This window comes from Amblyraja radiata, chromosome 13, assembly GCF_010909765.2.
Source record: "Amblyraja radiata isolate CabotCenter1 chromosome 13, sAmbRad1.1.pri, whole genome shotgun sequence".
NCBI classification, from domain to species: Eukaryota; Metazoa; Chordata; class Chondrichthyes; order Rajiformes; family Rajidae; genus Amblyraja; species Amblyraja radiata.
Genome location: NC_045968.1, coordinates 59,126,909 through 59,146,738, shown reverse-complemented (window position 1 = coordinate 59,146,738; position 19,830 = coordinate 59,126,909). Strand labels below are relative to the sequence as shown.

The window sequence follows — 19,830 nt, the reverse complement described above, 5'->3', positions numbered from 1 at the left end:
AATACCATCATCCCCTCCAAGCTGGTTACCAAGCTCTCAGATCTGGGTCTCTGCGCATCCCTCTGTAATTGGATCCTCGACTTCCTCATTCACAGACCCTGCTTTATACTCATGACTGCATAGCCGGACATAGTGCGAACTCCATCATCAAGTTCACCGACGCCACCAATGTTGGAAGACGTACCACTGATGGGGACGAGTCAGAGTATAGAAGTGAGATCGACCGATTGACCAAATGGTGCCAGCACAATAACCTGCTCTCAACACCAGCAAAACCAAGAAACTGATTGTGGACTTTGGAATGGGTAGGATAGGGACCCACAATCCCGTTTATATCAACGGGTCGATGGTGGAAAGTCGCCTTGCCTAATTATACTTGCCTTGCCTTTGGTTTGAAAATACTAAAGCTGCCTTGCCTAATTAAGGTTGCCTTGCCTAATTAAAGTTGCCTTGCTAATGGTTTGAAAATGTGAAAGCTGCCTTGCCTAATTAAAGTTGCCTTGCCTTTGGTTTGAAAATGCTAAAGCTGCCTTGCCTTTGGTTTGAAAATGCTAAAGCTGCCTTGCCTAATTAAAGTTGCCTTGCCTAATTAAAGTTGCTTTGCCTAATTAAAGTTGTCTTGCCTTCTATTATAATTAAAAGTCTAATCTTGACCACTTCTGTTTGAGCTTTATAATGATTTTAGAAAAAATGCTACCACGTACGGCTGTGATTTTTGGCCATCTTACTCAGTGTCCTCCTCCGCTCATCAGGTGCCGAGGATTTTTCCCATTGATGAAAAATAAGAGTTATTAGTGTTTAAAAAATGTTGAGATTCTCTCTCCTGTCAATCACGCCATGAAGGCCAAGCCCTTTCTGGTGGGAGGGGGGGAGAGACTATAAAACCCAAAAGTGTGGGCGTGGCCCAGTCTCTGCAAGATGGAGGAGGGAGAGGTCCCAGCGGGTCCCACTTAGTTTAGTAATTCTATATACGGCAATCAAGTCTCCTCTCATGCTCCAGTTTACAACATTCCACATTTGTCCAACCTCTCCTTGTAATTATATCCTCTAATTAAGCCTGGTAAAATGTAGACATAAGGAACTGCAGATTCTGGTTTACCAAAAAAGGTTCTGGAATTACTCAACAAATTAGCAAGCGTCTCTGGAGAACATGGATATGGGACATTTAGGTTCTTCACACTGATTGTAGTACGCAGGAAGAAAGCTGGAAAAGAGGTTGGGGTAGAACAAAGCCAGGCAAGTGATAGGTGGATACAGGTGAGGAGGAATTTTGATTGGCTGATGGTTGGAGAAAGGCCAGAGATGAAAAGACAAAAAGATTTGTCTTTTGTCAAGGAGATGAGGATAGAAGAAGAACGGATTGTAAAGCCAAAGGAAGTAATGTAGGTGGAAGGGGATGAGGAAGATATGGGTGTGCATCCAGGAGGGGCACAGGGAAGAGGGAAAAGAAGCTGGATTGTGTACCTAACATTGGAGAATTCAATCTTAATTCTGTTGGCTTGTAAACTACCCAGCATTGTATGAGGAGCTGTTCCTCCAGTTTATATGTGGCCTCACTCTGGCAGTGGAGGAGGCCCAGGACAGAAAGGTCAGTATGGGAAGGGGAGTTAAAATGATCAGCAACTATACTGACATTGCTGTCCTCAGTAAAATGGTCTTTATTTATTGTATCGTTAGTTTTATTGGCTGGGCCAGAAATTAATGCCCATCCCTTTATGACTCCATTGCCAGAATGGTGCTACACATGAACTGGAGAACACGTAGGAACAGAGTAGATGGGGCATCTGTCAAGCATGGACTAATGGGCCGAAGAGCCTGTTTCTAATTCTGTATGACTATAACCTGAAACATCACCTATTCCTGTTCTCCAGAGATGTTGCCTGATCCGCTGAGTTATTCCAGCACTTTGTGCCACCATTCTGGTAAACATCTTCTGCATCCTACTCCAAAGCCACCACATCCTTCCTGTTCTGGGGCGAACAGAACTGTACATAATACTCCAAATGCAGCCTAACCATAGTCCTGACTCTTACACTCAAAGCCCGGGCTATGAATACAATACCATCGGCCTACATTACCACTCTACTCGTGTTGCACTTTCATGGAATTATGGACTAGGATCCTAAGTTGCTGTAAAGGCTTCTGTCGTTAACTCTACACTTTCCACTTATATTGGGCATCCCAAAGTGCAACGCCTCACACTCTTTGCTGTCTCAGCCTCACCGATTGAGTCATAGAGTGATAGTGTGGAAACAGGCCCTTCGGCCCGACTTGCCCATCCCGACCAACATGTCCCAGCTACACTCGTCCCACCTGCCTGCATTTGGTCCATATCACTCCATACCCACGGCCCTTTGTGTGAAAAGGTTACCCCTCAGATTCCTACTAAATATTTTTCCTCGTCACCTTAAACTCTGGTCCTCGATTCACCTACTCTGGGCAAGAGACTGTGCATCTACCTGATCTATTCCTCTCATAATTTTATACACCTCTATAAGGTCATCCCTCACCCTCCTGCGCTCCAGGGAATAGAGTCCCAGCCTACTCAACCTCTCCCTATAGCCCAGACCCTTTAGTCCTGGCAACATCCTTGTAAATCTTATCTGCACCCTTTCCAGCTTGAAAACATCTTTCCTGTAACATGGTGCCCAGAACTGAGCACACTCTAAACTCTGTACTCTGACTGATGAAGGCCAATGTACCAAAAGTCTTTTTGATCACCCTATCTACCTGTGACTCCACCTTGTACCTGCACTCCTAGATCCCTCTGCTCTACAACACTCCCCAGAGCCCTACCATTCACTGTGTAGGACCTGACCATGTTCGACTTCCCAAATGGCCACGCCTCGCACTCTGTAAATCGCTGTCTCAGTCTCGCTGAAGTGATTGTTCGCTGCAGGGATCCTTAGTCCAGGCCACTCCTAGATGCGAGCGAGCAGCATCTAGTATCTAGACTGGGAGAGTTAGTTCACCGCCCGGACCGACCGACCGACTGACTGCGCTCAGTTGCCGCACTTTCTCCTTCACTCACATTTAGTTTAAGACCGAGGAGAAGTGCCCAGAGTTGCGAATGTTTCTGCCGTGCCAACTCTCCAGGTAATGTTTTTCAAATGATAACCACGCCTTGGTGCTGTGGGTCTGTCAGTGATTGACCTGCATGTCTGTCGCTGAAACACAGCGACGGCCACCTGACAATCTTTAACCGCACCTTACCTGACCGTTTTATTTTCACTTTCAATGTTTTTGTGATGCTTTGGGGAAAGTCCCGCGGGCTGCGCGGCGCTTTAGCTCACGGTAATCTTGTGTAAACGGTGAAACAATGCTAGAAACAAAGTACTTGGATGAGAACGGCGTCTGTTTGGTCGGGGTCGTGGAAGCCAGGAGTCTGCACCAAGAGTGGCCGCAGTCTCCACCGGCTCCGGGTGCCGGCTCTTTGTAGTCGGGTCAAACTCACGGTGCTGACTTCTTCTGGGACCATGGAGTAGGAAGTGTGAAAGGGAAGATTGTAAGATTGAAAAAATAAAAACTCTAATCATTAGTTCCACACGTAATATGACATTGTCAACATTTGTTCAAGCGCATTGTGTGTAATTATCAGAACTGCTTGTGGAATCTTTAACCTGTACACCAGTCTGTGGCCTTGTAACAGGAATGTTGTTTATTACATAGTTACACAACTTCCAAAACCCCATACTGTATCTCGCCTGTTCCAGGTGACGGTGTGTGGGTTTGATCTGATCACTACTTCCTGAGCGCCTTCTGTTCCATGGAGTTGTTGCTCCCAATCGTCCTGTGAAGTCGTTTTTATACATTTTTTATACATTCCGTTGCATATCTTATGATTGAGTTAACAGCTATAAGTTCAGTACTTTCCTGAAAAATACTTCATTTCTGAGATTTGTTCAAATTCCTCCTGGTTTTGATGATCACTTTAACCACCTTGTTGTGCGTTTGTCTATTCAATTCAATTCAACTTTAATGTCATTGCACAAATACTGAGTATGGGTACAACGAAATGCAGTTTTGCGTCAGTCCGTAGTAGTAGTGCAATATAGAAATTTAAAAAAAAATAGAGGATACAGAATAACCAAAAATACAGAATAATTAAACAATGGGGACGGAGGGACCGGAGGAATCTATCGGCGGGACTCCGAGTTCAGCAATGCGACGGTATAATTGTAGAAGCTGTTCCTCATCCTACTGGTACGAGACCTGAGGCTCCTGTACCGCCTCCCTGATGGGAGGAGGGCAAACAGTCCATGGTTGGGGTGGGAGGGGTCTTTAATGATCTTCCCAGCCCGTTTCAGACGCCGTTTGCGGTGAAGGGCATCCATGACAGGGAGCGGGGCACCGATGATGTGCTGCGCGGTTTTCACCACCCGTTGTGGTGCCTTCCTGTCCGCAACAGTGCAGCTGCTGTACCATACCGTGAAGCAGGTGGTCAGGATGCTCTCGATGGTACAGCGGTAGAAGTTGGTCAGGATCTGGGGGGACAGGTGGGCTTTCTTGAGCCTCCTCAGGAAGTAAAGGCGCTGCTGTGCCTTTTTGATCAGCTTGGAGGTGTTGAGGGACCAGGACAAATCCTCCGAGATGTGTACCCCGAGGAATTTGTAGCTGGAGACGCGCTCCACCTCAGTCCCGTTTATATGGATGGGGGTATGTCTGCCCCCTCTGACCTTCCTGAAGTCGACAATAATTTCCTTCGTCTTCTTGGAGTTGAGGACGAGGTTATTGTTGGCACACCAGGTTGTCAGGTGCTGGACCTCCTCTCTGTAGGCTGACTCATCGTTGTCACTGATCAGTCCTACCACCATGGTGTCGTCAGCAAACTTAATGATGGCGTTGGATCCGTACTTAGGGATGCAGTCGTGGGTGAAGAGGGAGTAGAGGAGAGGGCTGAGCACACAGCCCTGTGGCACGCCGGTGTTCAGTGTTATAGTGGAGGAGGTGAGGTTGTTGACCCTAACAGACTGTGGTCTGTTGGTGAGGAAATCCAGTGTCCAGTTGCAGAGGGAGGTGGAGATGCCAAGCCCGCTGAGTTTGGTGATCAAGCTGGCGGGGATGACAGTGTTAAAAGCGGAGCTGAAATCAATGCCAGGGATATGACAATATTACAGCCAGGGATATGACAATATTACAGTCATATTCACAATATATATATATATATATTGTGAATATGACTGTAATCATATATAATTAATATATAATTAATACAATTGTGTGTGTTTTTTGAATGTGCCGCAGAGTTCCGGCTCCTGAACCAGCCTAATTAATGGGTGAGGGCAGTTCTTCTGCGTTCCCTGTTTACTGAACCCCACAGACTGCCAGAGTGCAGAGTGGGCGTCACGGCCATAGTGGGACTGGGCGGTGCCAGGCTGGGGGAAGGTTAAGGCATCTTCCACTGAGAGAAAAATGCTGAACCCTAATTCCCACCCCCCCCCCCCCCCTTTCCAGAGCTGCCCACGGCTGGAGCTGGAGCAGCTTTGGGACCGTGTGGCCCCACAGCGCGTCCATCTTGGCCACATGCTCTTCTGGATCATCTGGATGATGGTGGGGAGCAGCACTGCCTTGCACGCCACCTGTGCTGCTTTCAGCACCCCCATAGCACCAGCTCCGTCAGTCTGCCTGCTCGCTGCAACGCCGGCCTACCAACTGCCCGACCAACCCCTCGCAGCACTCACCGGCCTTCCGACAGCCCGACTAATCCTCCACAACATCCATCGTCCTACCGACTGACACTAACCATAACCCTAACCCTAATCCTAGCTGTACATTTGTTATTTATCTTATTTATTTAACAGTTCACATCATCTTTATAAAGATAAATCAATTGTAAAACAAAATGATCAGCAAGGTTAGCATTACCTTTATCCTTGGAAACCTTGTTATTGCTATTGATGTAATGAGGAGGCAATCTTGATCCCAGAGTCCTCGCTGCCTAGCGACCATAAAACAAAGTGCGGGATTGGTCAATTTGCGTCCGACCTCAATGTCAAACCTGCATTGATTGGACAATTACTACTCGGAAAATTGGAAGTTTTTGTCATATTTAAACAAAATGTGCAGGTTTTGTTTGTCACAAGTTTCAGGTATGATTTATATAATATTTTTACACAATATGTTAATTCAGGTAGTTCCATGAGTTGAGTCACGAACCTGAACGAAAAAGCTCCTCGGCCCACATCCTAATGTCACTATGACTCTTTAACTCCGGGGCCACCAAGCAAAAGTACACCAATGCATCTACTTCCTTAGAAGTCCTAGGAAACTCGACATATCCAAATAACAACTCTCACCAACCTCTACAGATGCATCATGATAACATGCTTTCTATGGCGCATCACAGCTTGGTTTTGGAACTGCTCCATCCAAAACTGCAAGAAATTGCACGGAATTATGGACACAACCCAGTCCATCACACAAACCAACCTCCCTTCCATTGACTCCATTTATACCTCATGCTGCCATTCCCTCATCTCCATTCTCCCTTCGGGCAAAATGTATGGAAGTGTGAAAACGCACACCTCCAGATTCAGGGACAGTTTCTTCCCAGCTGTTATCAGGTAACTGAATCATCCTATCATTACGAGAGAGCTGTCCCGAACTACTATCTACCTCACTGGTGACCTTCAAACTATCTTTGATCAGACTTCTCTGGCTTTACCTTGCACTAATCATTATTCTATTATCATGTATGAAAATATTGTAAATGGCTCAATTGTAATCATGTATTGTCTTTCTGCCGACTGGTTGGCACGCAACCAAAGCTTTTCACTGTACCTCAGTACATGTGACAGTAGACTAAACTAAACTGAAAGTAAACTGAAACTATGTGTTCACAAAATCCTTGAGTACATGTACACAGTTCGCTGAAAATGCCAACACGTCATGGATACGGAGAGTAGCGTGGGGATTAAGTTTAAGTTAGTTTTAGAGATACAGCATGGAAACAGGCCCTTCGGCCCACCGAGTCCGCACCGACCAGTGATCTCTGCACATTAACACTATTCTACACACACTAGGGAGAATTTACAAATTTACCAAGCCAATTAACCTACAAACCTATGCGTCTTTGGAGTGTGGGAGGAAGCCGGAGGTCCTGGGAAATAGCCATGCAAATCATGAGAAGAACATATAAACTCTGCACAGACAGCACTTGTAGTCAGGAGCAAACCTGAGTGTTTGGGCCGAATGGCCTACTCCTGCACCTATTGTCTATGTTTCTATGTTTGGCACTGTAAGGCAGCAACTCTACTACTGCACCACCATGCCTCCCCAAGAGGCATTGTGCGAGTCATGTTGAAGGTCTTTGTATCTTCTCTCACCACAGGCGAGGTCCTGGAGAACTGAAAAGTAGTCAATGTTGTTAATTTGTTTAAGAGGGGAAGTAGAGAAAATCTATGAAATGATAGAATGGTGATTTTCACATTAGTGGTAAGGAGGCTATAGAAGAGGCATTTTTCGGATAGGATTCTGTGCATTTTATAAGATGATGGGCTAATTGGGGACAGTCAGCATAGCTTTTTTTTTGCATGTCACGTCCTACTAACTGGATAATATTTTTTGAGGAGGTGACAAGTTGTTTGAATGTGGGGCAGTGGATGTTGTCCACATTGATTTTAGTGAGGCATCTTGATCAATCTGCCATGTTCAACTGATCCAGAAGGTTCAGATGCATGGGATCTGCGGTGACTGGATAACTTGGATTTAATACTGATTTAGCCATAGAAGATCGGGGAAAGTAGTGGAATGGTGTTCTGGTTGGAGGTTTGTGACCAGTGGTGTTTTGCAGGGGTCTGTACGGGATCTCTGTAGTTTGTGAAGTGTGTAAGTGACTTGAACAAAAATGTGCATGGGTTGTTAGTAGGTTTATCATCATCATCATCCTTTTATTGTCATCTTGCAAAGCAACAGTTGTACAGTGCAAAATGAGAAGACGTTTCCCAGGGAATACCGGAGCATCGCACATAAAAACGTAAACATTTCACGCATAAATAAAAACGATAAAAAAAACAATCCACTTCCTGATAAAAACAGTGCGAATAGTTTTAAAAAGTGCAGGTAAAAAAAAAAGCAGCATTGAAGTACAAGTAAAAAACAGTCATAAAATGTCCAGGGCAGCTGATTTAAGTGGCCTGAGCCAGTGCCAGAGTTATTACTCAGTACCAGTTATTAAACTGTCAGTGCAAAAGCAGCAGAATCAGGTGGAGTGACTGTTTAGCAGCTTCACAGCCTGTGGAAGGAAGCTGTTTAACAGTCTGGTTGTCCGGGCTTTGATGCTGCGGTATCTCTTTCCTGATGGCAGGAGATCTAGATGTGTGTGGAGTGGGTGCAATCTGTCCTTTGCTATGCTCAGTGCATTTTTCAGGCAGCAGCTCTGGAACAGTTCTTGTACCGAGTGTAGCGAGACGCCAATGATCCTCTCTGCTCCCCTCACTACCCTCTGCAGAGCCTTCCTGTCTGAGCAGTTACAGTTGGAGTACCACGTGTTCATGCAGTTCGTGAGTACAGACTCCACCGTGCCCCTGTAAAAAGTCCTGAGGATGTTGGTGGGAAGTGAGACCTGTTTGAGTTTCCTAAGGTAGTGCAGTCGCTGATGGGCCCATTTGGCAATCCCAGTGTTGCTCCTGGACCAGGTGAGACTGTCTGTGATTTGCACTCCGAAGAACTTTATGCCCTCCACTCTCTCCACCGTGGTGCCACTGATGTTGAGGGGTGTGTGTTTGGGCTGCGACCTCCTGAAGTCGACAATCATCTCCTTTGTTTTGTCTACGTTTAATTCTAAATTGTTGTTGCCGCACCAGTCCACTAGTTGTTTCACTTCCTCCCTGTACATTGTTTCATCCTCTACACTGATGAGTCCCACCACTGGTTTACAGACAACAACAAGATTGCTGGAGTTGTTGACGGTGAAGAAAGCTGTCGAAAGTAGACAGCAGAATGTTGATCAACTACAGAAACGGGCAGAGACATGTGCGAGGAGATAACGCATCTGGAAACTTGTTTTCGCGAGGCAATGGAATGTAGGGCTGCTAACTTACCTGATAACTCCATTTCACATTTTAGCTGAAATTGTCAGTTTAACCCTTATACTACAACCTCTTGGGGTCCAAGTGCATGGCTTCCTGAAAGTTCCAAGGTGCGGATAGAGTTATAAATAAGGCCAATGCTGTGCTACATCAGAGCTTTGCGTATAAAGGTCAAGAAGGTCATGCTGCAGCTCCATAAACTTTGGTTAAGTTGCATTTGGTGTATTGTGTAGAGATCTAGTAGCCCCAGAAGACAGAGGTGATTTTGTTTGATCCCAATGGCTGCCGTGAACCTCCATTTGTTGATTTAGGTCCATTGTCACGGTACGTGAAGCCAACAGTTTTGAATCTGGGTTTTAGGATGGACAGTGACTTTAAGTTAGATCGCCAAATAGGCGCGGTGGTTAAGTCCAGCTTCTTTCACTTAAGGAAGCTGGCAAAGGTGAAGCCCATTCTCGAGCGGCAGCATTTTGAGACAGTAATCCATGCCTTTATTACATCTAGGCTGGATTACTGTAACGCACTCTATTTTGGAGTTGCTCGTTCTTCACTGGCTCGTCTCCAGTTGGTTCAGAATGCTGCTGCTCGCCTTTTAACTGGAACTCGAAAGAGGGAGCACATAACACCAGTTCTGGCCTCCCTCCACTGGCTCCCGGTGCTCTCTCGAGTTCATTTAAAAATTCTGTTATTTGTTTTTAAATCTCTGAATGGGCTCGCCCCGCCTTACCTCTCTGAGCTGCTCCACCCATACGCTCCTGCCTGGTCCCTCAGGTCAGCTGATCAGCTGCTCCTGGAGGTACCGAGGTCAAAGCGGAAGCTCAGAGGTGATAGAGCCTTCTCTGTTGCTGCTCCGGCACTCTGGAACGCTCTGCCGTTGCACGTCAGACAGGCCCCCTCACTGTCCATCTTCAAATCCAGTATTAAAACACATTTATACTCCCTGGCTTTTGACCATGCATGAGACTTTGCTCCTGCTTGTAGTGTTTTTTTAATATTTCTTTATTCTGAATATCTTTACTTACTCCATCTTTTAACTGTTATTATTGGTGTGTATTAACTTTTTTGTCAATGATTAGTGATGTACAGCACTTTGTTGCAACTATGTTTGTTTTTAAAGTGCTCTATAAATAAAATTATTATTAAAATTATTATTATTATTATTAGAGGAACGATGTGGAGGCTTTGGAGAGGGCACAGAGATTTACCCGAATGCTGCCGGGATTAGCTATAATGAGTTTGGATAAACTTGAATTGGTTTTTTTCTGGAGAGTGCAGGAGACCTGATAGAAGTTTATAAAACTATGAGGAATCGATAGGGTAAATAGTCAGAACCTTTATCCCAATATGGCAATGTCATTGACTAGAGGCTTTGTTTTAACATGAGAGGGGCAGGTTTTTTTTTTTAACACAGGCTGGTGGGTCCTCAAATACACTGCCAGGGGTGGTGGTGGAGGCAGATAGGATAGTGTTGCTTAAGAGGCTGTTAGATAGGCACATGTATATGCAGGGAATGTGGATCACGTGCAGCCAAAGGACTTGGCATCATGTTCAACACAGACATTTCCTGCATTTATTCTTCTATATGTTAATATGGGTCAGGCATAAGCAAATAGGATGTGCTCAGTTAGGCAAATTCATTGGCAAGGAGGAGTTTGGCCAAAGGGCTTATTTCTGTGCTCTATGGTGTTATGACAATGTTTATCAAGGAAATAGTAGAATATAAGAGCATGGAGGTTATGCAGTAATCAGATATAGCTTTTGGCACAACAGGAGTACTGTGAATAGTACAGGTGAAACTGTAAGAAGCAAGAGAGGGTTTAGAGGAGATTAACAAGGTTGCCTGACATGAAAGATTGTGGTTATTAAGAGGTTGGATAGGCTGTGCTTGTTTTCCCCAGTGAAGGAGGCTGGGGGGAATCTGATAGAGTTATACAAAGTTATGAGGGGCATAAATAAGGCAACTGTTTCCACTGCATACGTGTCTAAAACTAGAGGACATCGTTTAAGGTATGGGGTACGACCTGGAAAGGACTTGTCGGGATATTTTCATCCAGAAGGTGGTTGGAATGTGGAACAGCCTGAAAGCCCTGCCACACTGTGCGAGCTGACCCACGAGGTACCCCGAGTGAAAGACTCGTGGTTGTGTACGAGATTCCAAGTGTATGATCAAGAGTTTAACCAAGTTCCCAAGGGTTTGACGAAGTTTGACGTTTACTTGTTATTTCTGCGATGTTCCAAGTTCGTCTCCCGAGTTACTCTTGAGCCAACCGCTCGCTCATGAAGGTTGAATGAAGGTCAGTTTAAATAAGCAACAGTGTTAAAGAAGACATCTCCATCCTGCGGCTTTGAGTTGGGGAAAGGAAAACGAGAGATGTAGAATGAAAGGTATGCACAAAAGTAACGATGATAAAGGGAATTCATTGTTAGCTGCTCCAGTTTTATGTATCCGTCTTCGGTTTAAACCAGCATCTGCTGTTCCTTCCAACACATTTCAAAGTGATTGAGGTTTGTTTTTCATAAGAAGAGATTTTTTTTTCCACTCCCTGTCCGGAGGCTGTTGTAAAAGGCTGCACGGTGACTGGTCCTCTGAAGGCAACGTGTTATGATGTGGTTTTGTTGAAGAGCTAGGAGAACAATGTTGACAGGTTGCATACAGTCAGTGTAACCACCAAGGTCATTAGATTAAGTTACAAAAAATGTCCGTGTTCTAACACATAAAATGTGTACTAAACACATAAACACAGAAAAGGAACATGTGACGCTTCGGGTCGAGACCCTTCTTCAGACCCTTGTTTAATGCCTGACGAATAAATGTTCTGAAATGGAAAAGCGGAGATATTCCAAAGACGCAATAAATACAGATTGCACATCATTTGGAAAACAACAAGTAATCCTTTGCAGTCTAAAATCAAAATTAACCCAGCAGCCAAATGCAGGGTGGCGATCCGAAACATGTTCTCCACAGATGTTAGTTCAGCACTTTTTGTGTTTCAAGACAACAGCACCAGGGTAGTGGGAGATGGTGGTGGAAATATTGAATGGAACACAAGCCTTGCTGTATTGTAGAGTCTGCAGAAACCTGTTGAGTATGAGAGGGATAGAGGCCAAATGTGAGACAAGGTCATCCCTCAGCACTGCAAAGAAAATAAAAACTCAAACCTATCCACCTTCTTCTTGCAACCCAAGTTCTCCAGGAAGGACGTAGCTTGGAATTAACAAGTTGGACCGAGGGGGCTTTTTCGTGCTGTAACACTCTATGACCCCCCATAACCAAACCATGTAAATCTCTCAGAGCGGGTGCCATTCTTGCCGCGCACGGAGATTGTGACAGAATCCCTGGTCTACAGGCAGGACACAAAGTTGGCGATGTCTCGGATTCACAGGGACATTGACCACCACCTCGCCTCTCAGAGTATTTTTCCCCCTACATTCTTCCTCTATTTGCGAGGCCTCCCTTTAACTGAAACACTCCACTTGATCGCTCTCTACCGCAGGGATTTGCTCCCACATTATGTAATTGTTTAGAATTTACAGCATGGGAACAGGACCTTTGGCCCACCGAGTCCACGCCAACCATCATTCACCCGAAACCAATTTCTCGTTTATCCCTCTTTCGCATCCCACACACTAGTGGCAATTTACAGAAGTCAATGAACCCGCAAGCCTGTACGTCTTTGGAGGTTTGTTCTGCTGGTCACAATAATCATGAATTACACCCCCCCCCCCCCCCCCCCCAGTCTCACGCACATGGAATTAGTTCTATATACACGGTTTAAAGACCCATATCAGGTTTACCGCTTAATTTCCAATTCATCTCACCCCCAATCCAAAAGAAAATCACTCCACAGTTCATTTTGAAAGAAACCGTGCCTAAAGGGGACTGCAAAGAGTTAATAATGTTTGCTACATACACTTCAGTAATATACAAGTCTGTATATTTAATTCAAACATCAACATAAAATGGATTTGACACAAATGTTCACTGTCACCATTTTAATATGGTAGTAAAAACAGACGAGAAACATGTAGAGAGTTTATAATATTGTCGACATAGAATAGTGAACGACTGTCTTGTGTTTGAGTGATGTAAACCAACCTGTGCCCTGACAGGGATTACACCAGGCACGTATCTATTCCGTCCTACCATTGACCTATTATTTGAGGACATTCACACCTTGCCACACATTACCATTGCAGGTCGACCTAATCTCAGTGTTTAGTTACAACAGGCAGATTACTTAAACAATCTTAAATATTGTCAGATAATTTATTAACCTGGGGGCTGTAAGTGGAAACAAATGGAAAGTATATTTAGAACATAAACCCAGAAAAATAATTGCTTTACCCAAAGAGTGACAAATGTTTGGAATAATCCTGAAGGCAGAGAAGAGTCCAAATGAAATCATGATAGTTGTAGACTCACGAGTCACTAAGGTAAACGCACGGGCCACTACGTTCTTACAACGTGTTTAAATGTTTCAATTTTTAACTTCAAGAGTACATTTTACTCGTGGAAAACTTTAAACATGCTTGAATTTTTTCAAGAGTTATCAAGTTTCAAGGGTACCTGCCGTTAGCGCCACGAGTCGCTAAGTTGTGTCCATGAGTTCTGACGTTCCCGCTACGTTAATTGTATGTGATTACCATGAGTTAAATTTGTTTTAAACTCGGGGTACCTCGTGGGTCAGCTCGCACAGTGTGACGGGTTTGAGGTGGCGTTGCTGGCAGAGACTGACAACATTTAAGTATCCAAACAAGCACTTGTATTGTAGAGGCAGAGATGGCTGTGGAGCTAGTGCTGGGAAGTGGGATTGGTGTGGGTAGGATAACCTGTGGTCAATGTTTACACAATAGACTGAAGAATCTATTCCATGTTGTGTGGCTTTATGTAATATCAACAGAAGCAGAAAGAATGGTACATTTTTAAGTAACAATTATGTAATAGTTTATGTAGATGGTTTATGCATGCAACCTATAATGTAGCTACCTCAATACAACTAACCACGCCCAGTCATCTCAGTATAACTGTGATATCTTCCCCTTGCTCCTCCCTTGGTTCCAGTACGCCTGAAGACTAGATGCAGTCAGTACTGGGACGTGTTTGACATGTGCCTTTATTAAAGACTCAGTAAAGTTACAGTGTGTCAGGCTGGACTCCTTTGCATGGTGTCAGTAAGTTAAACGCGCACCTCCTGTTTATCGGGTTTTATTTGCTCCTAGTTTTACTAGTGTTTAATCCCCTATTTACTATGGCATTCTCGTGCTGCAAGCCCTCTCCCCTTGTCTTTGACGCTGACATTGCGGAGCGATGGGCTACTTTCGTGATGGACTACAACCACTTCATCAACATCGTGCACCGAAACGACTCTGATGCGGTCAAAGCCTCACTCCTGCTGAACCTTGCCGGTCCCGATGCTATGAAGCGTGCTCAGGCTTTCACTTACAATCCAGCGGTCCTGGATGACAACGACCAGGTCGTCGAGCCGGCGGAATCTGCCAACGACCCGGTATGTCTCTTACGCAAGTTTGCGGAGATTTGTGACTTGCCCTCCAACCGCATATTGGAGCGGGCTAGATTCTTTACAAGGAAACAGCAGCCTGATGAGCCTGTTGAATGTTTTATCGCTGACCTGCGCTACCTTGCTCAGCGGTGCCGTTTCGAGACCATGCGTGATCAGCTCACCAGAGATATTTTGGTCACCGGCATGCTAGCTCAGAAGCTACGAGCAGAGCTGCTGCGAAGACCGGATCTCACCCTGACTGAGGCTATGCATGCATGCCGAATAGCTGAGGTGGTTGCCCCGCTACATGGGCAGAGGGGATCTGACAATCGGGCTATTAATCTGACTGGTGTTGCCATGCCCCGTCGCAAGCAAGACAACGTTCGACCTGCACCGCGGCTGACTTATGCCGCTCGGGTCCCGCTTGTCAAGAAGTGCCCCAACTGCAATTATGTCCACTCTATGCAGTTGCAGTGCCCAGCATTTGGTAAAGCTTGTAATTTCTGTAAGAAGATGAACCATTTCTCAGCTGCCTGTCGCTCCCGTGGGAACGTTCCTCCAGCTCCCAGACAAGTTTTAAAGAACCTTCAACAAGTTGATACCGAATTCGGTTCCCAGTCTTCTGTCGACACTGCCCTCGACTCTGAGCCCAGTATTTCCATGGGAGATGTCAGTGTTTATTCTCTCCTTCATAATCAATCTTGCCTCCCAGATCCTTCTGTGCTTGTCACTGTCAACTTAGCAGTCCTTTACTGCTAAGCTGGACACGGGGGCGAAAGTGAATGTTACGTCAACATCCCTGTTCAGGAAGATAAGAAATAATAAGCTGTTAACTGCTGATCGCTCCATATTGCGTGTTTATGGGGGAGAGGAGCTAAACCCTGTGGGGAGGGCCACCTTCCACTGTGTGCTGAAGAAATCTTCGCGTGACCTGTCGTTTTTCATTTTTGACTGTGACTGTGTGACTCTGTTGAGCAATCAGGCGTGTCAGGATCTCGGGCTGGTGTCCTTTGACCGTACTGTCCATGAAGTGCGGGTGATGCTGAATCCACTCTCCGAGTACCCTGACCTATTCGATGATGATCTGGGTAAGCTGCCCCTTGTATACAAGATCGCAACTGACCCGTCGGTTGTACCAGTGGTCCGTGCTCCACACAGGGTGTCGTTTGCCATGAAGGGCAAGGTCGAAGCCATGCTGAAGAACATGGTTGATATGGGAGTGCTTGAAGCTGTCAGCAAACCCACCGAGTGGGTCTCCACCATGGTCGCCACCATGAAGAAGGGTAAGAACGAGATACGGGTGTGCATCAACCCTAAAGGCTTAAATCTGGCAATAAGGCATCCTCATTACCCAATGAGGACTGTAGAAGATGTTGCTGCCCAGGTCGGTCAGGCCACGGTGTTCTCTGTCCTTGATGCCAGGAGCTCATTCTGGCAAATACCTCTAGACAAACACTCCTCAGACTTAACCACTTTTGGCACCCCCTTCGGAAGATTCAAATTTTTGCGGATGCTGTTCGGCATCAACTCTGCTAGCGAAGTGTTTCAACGCTCCATGGAGCAACTGTTTGCTGGCCTGCCGTGTGCCATTATCGTGGATGACATCCTGGTTTATGGGAAAGATGCTGCTGAGCACGACCACAACTTCCGACGGATTCTAGACCGCGCTCGCCAGATCAACTTAAAACTTAACCCGTCAAAGTGCAAGTTCCGTGTAGCTGAAGTACCCTATGTTGGCCACATCTTCACAGCCCACAGGCTGAAACCTGATCCGCAGAAGACCCACACTATCTCCGAGCTGCCTGCCCCGACCGACGTGACCAGCCTGCAGCGTTTCCTGGGCATGGTCAACTATTTGGGAAAGTTCATCCCCGACCTCAGCGAGTTGAGCGCACCCCTGAGGCAACTGACGAAAAAAGACATTGCCTGGTCCTGGTTTCCCCAACACCAGCAGGCTTTCGACCTTCTCAAAACAAAGCTGATTAGCACACCGACTCTCAAGTTTTTCGATCTGCAACGTCCAATTGTAGTTACGTGTGATGCTTCCCGCTTCGGACTCGGTGCTGCCTGCCTGCAACTCCATGATGACGGCTCGCTGCAGCCCATTTCTTATGCCTCGCGTACCATGACAGACACTGAACAGCGCTATGCACAAATCGAGAAGGAGCTTCTTGCGGTTGTATTCGCCTGCTCCAAGTTCAAGGACTTCCTTTTCGGTACCAGGTTCACCGTCGAGACGGATCATCAACCCTTGGTGACCATCCTCAATAAGCCCATCTACATCACTCCAGCTAGACTCCAGCGCATGATGCTACAGCTCCAGCGGTTCGACTTTCTGATCGTGTACAAGAGGGGCACTGAGATGCATGTGGCCGACGCGCTGTCCCGGGCCCCCCGTCCTCCTGTGACAGGCACCCCTACGAGCAGGAGGATCTGCAGATACTCAATGTCAACTTTGTTCCCTCTAAGCAGCTGCAGTGCCTGGTTGAGCACACCACCAACGACCCCGACCTGCAACAGCTTGCAGCTGTCATCCAGCGGGGGTGGCCCAGCAGACGCACCTCACTGCCTGCGGGCGCCCACCCCTTCTTTCTGGTCCGCGACGAGCTTGTGGTCCGGGATGGCATCATCATCAAGGGTCACAAGGTGGTCGTCCCTGCCTCCCTATACGACTTGTACTACAACGCTGCCCACATGGGGCATCCCGGAGCCGATGCCACCGTCTCACATGCCAAAGAACAATACTATTGGCCCGGCATGGCCAACTACATTAAAGCCCGAGTAGCCTCCTGTCCTGATTGCAACACTCTTGCCCCACATCAGCAGCGCCAGCCACTTCTGCAGCAGCCTGCGCCTGCCATGCCCTGGACCTCGCTGGCTGCTGACATATTCGAATGGCGAGGCAAGCACTACCCGGTGTTGGTTGATTCATACTCCAACTGGTTTGAAGTGGATCTTCTCCCTGCTATCACCTCTGAAATGGTTATCAGTAAGCTGCGCAGACACTTTGCTACCTTTGGGTCCCCGGTCCGCTTGCAGACCGACAACGGCCGTCAGTTCACCAGTGCAGAATTCCAGGCTTTCGCTGTGAAGTGGAACTTCACTCACTATACCAGCAGCCCCGAATACCCGCAGAGCAACGACCTGGCCGAGCGAGCTGTCCGCAGTGCCAAGAATTTGCTCGAGCAGTCTCGTCTCTCCAATGGTGACTTCTACCTGGGTCTACTAAACCTTCGCAACATCTCACGGGACCCTACCATGGGATCCCCTGCCCAGCGTCTGATGTCCCGCGTGCTTCGCCCACCGATGTCGATCGCCCAACAATCCCTGGTGCCCAAGGTCCTCCAGCCTGCCGCCGTCCAGCAACGGATTGCTCACAAGCATGAGGTACAGCGCCGCTCTCACGACAAGTCCTGCCGCCCGCTCTCACCACTACTGCCTGGCCAGGTCGTCCGCATGCAGACAGCCACCGGATTCTCCCGACTCGCAACCATTGTTGGTGTGGATGATTCCCCGAGATCTTACCTGGTGGACTTTGATGGAACTGTCTACCGTCGGAGCCGCCAGCACCTGTTGGCCGTTAACGAGCCTCAGCCTCCTCCTGCGGATCCCTACGCTCCTCCGTTGCGTTTCGAGCCTGCCACTACCAATTACCCCACAGCTCCCTGCATGCCCCGGTCAGTTCGCTTGCCGCGTTCTCCTCCCTCTGCGCTTCCTGCTTTCGGGCAGATGATCTCCTCCCCTGCTCGTTATCCCTCTCCTCCTTCTCCTCCGTCTCCTCCTCCTGGATCACCTGTGCCGGTTGGGTCACCTCCCGCATTCCCGGTTGGGTCTTCGCCGACTTTCTCCTTCCCGGCTGCTACTGCTCCGCCTCCTCTTCTATCTGGTGGGGAGGGTGATGGTGCTATACGCACACGCTCGGGTCGGGTTGTCAAACCTCCTGTCCGCTACGGTGATTTTGTTTAAATTTGCATGTGTTGTATAATCACACTGCCACTGTTATAACTTCAATTTTAGATTTCTAAGGGAAAGGATGTAGATGGTTTATGCATGCAACCTATAATGTAGCTACCTCAATACCACTAACCACGCCCAGTCATCTCAGTATAACTGTGATATCTTCCCCTTGCTCCTCCCTTGGTTCCAGTACGCCTGAAGACTAGATGCAGTCAGTACTGGGACGTGTTTGACATGTGCCTTTATTAATGACTCAGTAAAGTTACAGTGTGTCAGACTGGACTCCTTTACAGTTTATGTAACAATTATGTAATCCAATAGTTTGGATTGAAAAGATAAATCTTTAAATTCAATGCAGGGCTCGAAATTAGCGGTTGCCCGGGTGCCAATGGTAACTTACAATCCTGCCGGGCAACCTAAAAGCCATGCCATTTTGCCCGGCTTGGCCAGCAACCGGGCCACCCGCCCGCCATCCGTGTCTGGGTCTCGGTTCTTGGCGCTAGCTCTCGGCTCGGCGCGCGGCTCTCCGCTCGAGTCTCGGGTCTCCGCTCGGCGCTAGCTCTCCGCTCGGGTCTCCGCTCGGCATGGCCGGCCGCTGAGCACATCATCGGCCGTGGTTGTGCGCATGTGCGGCCCTGCACATGCGCACTGCCACGGCAACTGGTCGGCGTCGGCCACTTTCTCCCTCCCTTTGCATTGTGGGAGTACTGCCCGCCATTGCTGTCCGGTCGCTGCCTCACCGCGACCGCTGAAAAACAACGCCGGTGTCTGAAGAAGGGTTTCGGCCCGAAACGTCGCCTATTTCCTTCGCTCCATAGATGCTGCTGCACCCGCTGAGTTTCCCCAGCAATTTTGTGTAACGCCAGATCACTCCCTGGAGCTGCCACAACTCCCTGGAGCAACTCTTGCTTCTTGGTTTCCTGGTCCTCCAAAAATATTCGAAATGGAATTTAAACTGGTGGACCCACCACCACCAAACTCCAAACTCTGAAAAATAACAGCCTATTGCATTTTATCTGTTTATTTATTGTGTATATATATATGGTCTATAGTATATAGACACACTGAACTTTTATCTCCTAATCTGTATTATGTTCACATATTCTGTTGTGCTGCATCAAGCAAGAATTTCATCGCCCTATCTGGGCCACATAAAACTCTCTTGACTCGTGACTCGGACTTAATCAAAAAAGGTTTCTTGCGGAAAAAAAAGCTATCTTAAATTTAGTTGCGTATGCTTGGTACCTATGGTAGGGTGAAGACTATTCCATGCTTTAATTGTGCGGGGGAACTCCATGGAGCAGCCAGCATCTCTGGACCACCGATCACCCGTACTCTAGTTC

At 47.1% G+C, this 19,830-nt stretch overlaps 1 protein-coding gene across 2 annotated transcripts in view; it reads left to right on the top strand.

Moving 5' to 3' along the window:
* The first annotated feature begins 2,887 nt into the window (after positions 1-2,887).
* Positions 2,888-19,830, top strand: part of lrrc31 (leucine rich repeat containing 31) — a 46,692-nt gene continuing 29,749 nt past the window's right edge. The window contains exon 1 of one of the 2 annotated variants that reach the window (XM_033032178.1): positions 2,888-3,096. The gene's annotated coding sequence lies outside the window, so the exon portion shown is untranslated. The remainder of the gene's footprint in view (positions 3,097-19,830) is intronic. The other variant, XM_033032177.1, reaches the window with a different exon arrangement.